The following is a 2,509-nucleotide window of genomic DNA, read 5'->3' on the forward strand; positions in this document are numbered from 1 at the left end:
GCGGCCAACACACAGCGGGCAGCCCGGGCCTCAATGGACCAAGGCCGGCCTTCCACGGCCTTCCAGCGCTGACTCACCCGCTGCCTGCGCCTCCGCCGGCGCTGCCGGGCCACTGCGGGGCGGAACCAGACGCCGCGCCGGCACGCAGCTGCTTCGCTGTTGCACAAACCTCTCTCTCTGACTGAACCCAGACGAAAATAGAAAGTAGAGCGCTGGGTAGCGTCATAACCGGACCTCGACGCCGATCATTACAGACGTATCTTGATGGTCGAGTTAGCAGTGACTGGACCAAACACGTTCATTCAAGTAGATGATTCTACAACATTAAATACTGCACTGTCCGCCCACGGTAGCTGAGTACTCAGCGCGACAGAACGTCAATCCTCAGGGCCCAGGTTCGATTCGTGGCTGGGTAGGAGATTTTCTCCACTCAGGGACTGGGTGTTGTGTTGTCGTAATCATCTTCATTTCATTTCCATCGACGCACAAGTCGCCGAAGTGGCGTCAAATCGAAAGACTTGAACCCGGCGAACTATCTACCCGACTGGCGGCCCTAGTCACACGACATTTACATTTGCAATACTGCACTTCAATTGGTTACCTTTTATTAATGTCAAACTAAGTGATAAGAGCAAGTTTGAAACTTCCTGGCAGATTAAAATTGTGTGCCGGGCCGAGACTCGAACTCGGGACCTTTGCCTTTCGCGGGCAACTGCTCTAGCAACTGAGCTACCCGAGCACGACTCACGCACTGTCCTCACAGCTTTACTTCTGCCGGTACCTCGTCTCCTACCTCCCAAACTTAACAGAAGCTCTTCTGGAAACATCCCCCAGGCTGTGGCTAAGCGATGTCTCCGCAATATCCTTTCTTTCAGGAGTGCTAGTTCTGCAAAGTTCGCAGAAGAGCTTCTGTTAAGTTTGGATGGCTCTGAGCACTATGGGACTTAACATCTTAGGTTATCAGTCCCCTAGAACTTAGAACTACTTAACACTAACTAACCTAAGGACATCACACACATACATGCCCGAGGCAGGATTCGAACCTGCGACCGTAGCAGTCCCGCGGTTCCGTACTGCAGCGCCTAGAACCTCACGGCCACCGCGGCCGGCTGTTAAATTTGAAAGGTAGGAGACGAGGTACTGGCAGAAGTAAAGCTGTGAGGACGGGGCGTGAGTCGTGCTTGGGTAGCTCAGTTGGTAGAGCACTTGCCCGCGAAAGGCAAAGGTCCCGAGTTCGAGTCTCGGCCCGGCACACAGTTTTAATCTGCCAGGAAGTTTCATATCAGCGCACACTCCGCTGCAGAGTGAAAACCTCATTCTGGAAGAGCAAGTTTAATTACACTGAGGGGACAAAAGTCATGGCATACCACCTGACATGGTATGCCACCCCCTGCCCCCCCCCCTCCCTTTTAACCGGCTTAGTGCACCAATTGGACGTGGCATGGACTCAAGTCGTTGAAAGTCCCCTGAAGAGATATAGAGCCTTGCTATCTCTACAGCCGTTCATAACTGCGTAAGTCTTGCCTATGCAGGGTGTTGTGCACGAACTGACCTCTCGACTGTTTCCCATAAATGTTCAGTGGGATTCGTGTCGGGCGATCTGAGTGGCCAAATGATTCGCTCCAGCAGTCCAGGATATTCTTCAAATCAATCGCGAATAATTGTACCTCAGTGACATGGCACATTGTCATCCATAAGAATTCCAACGTTGTTTGGCAACATGAAGTCCTTAAATGCACTGCCCTCTTATACCTTGTGTGAGCGATACTACGGCCATCTGTATAAGAACACTCCTCTATACCATGACTTTCGTCACCTGAGTGCAGTACTATAGCTACAAGAAAAAATCAGATGTAGCCCACGCAAATATTCACGGAAAGACTTAAACAAGGACAAATTATTAAGTTAAAAGTGAATTTTCATAAATTCTATCTCCGACTTTAATGCAGTTTCGAGCTATCTTGATTAGACCACGGGTAACTTCTGTTGTCGCCTTGGGGTTCCCCTGAGGGCAGCGCTATTCGTAATTCACAAGTTCAGTTCATCTCTTGTGTGTTTTTTTTTTTTTTTTGAGACGTCACCTTTTAACAATTTCCGCAGGCGAAAATCTAGAGAGGTAGCCTCAGGGGCCTTGGTGGTTGCTGGTTTATCTTCCGCGGTGCCTTATTTTTAAGAATGTTTCTCTGTAAATGAGTCGTGTGGTATGACAGATTGTCAGTTGATTGGGCCTGGTGTGTTACCGCATCGTCTAACAGGATCCATTTATCTAAGACTTTCTTGAGAATGAGCTTCCAGAATTACATTGCTGTGCAGTGGTTAACGAAAGTTACTTTCGTTCTTAACATAGCTGGATAAACGTGGACCACCTCAGAAGATGTCTCCCGCAGATGGAGACAAAATGTCACGTCGAAATTTTATATATCGACCACGGCCTCTCAGCCCGGAAGTTTCAACTGAGGCAACACCGGCCATGAAAGCGTACGTTGTATGATGAAACGTGGACTATTCC

General features: G+C 49.2%; 1 non-coding gene across 1 annotated transcript; it reads left to right on the top strand.

Moving 5' to 3' along the window:
• Positions 1–1,178: 1,178 nt before the first annotated feature.
• Positions 1,179–1,253, top strand: Trnas-cga (transfer RNA serine (anticodon CGA)). Its single transcript has one exon. It is a non-coding gene; the product is annotated as a tRNA-Ser (tRNA).
• The last annotated feature ends 1,256 nt before the right edge of the window (positions 1,254–2,509 follow it).

The sequence above is a fragment of the Schistocerca cancellata genome, chromosome 1 (assembly GCF_023864275.1).
Source record: "Schistocerca cancellata isolate TAMUIC-IGC-003103 chromosome 1, iqSchCanc2.1, whole genome shotgun sequence".
Classification (NCBI taxonomy): Eukaryota; Metazoa; Arthropoda; class Insecta; order Orthoptera; family Acrididae; genus Schistocerca; species Schistocerca cancellata.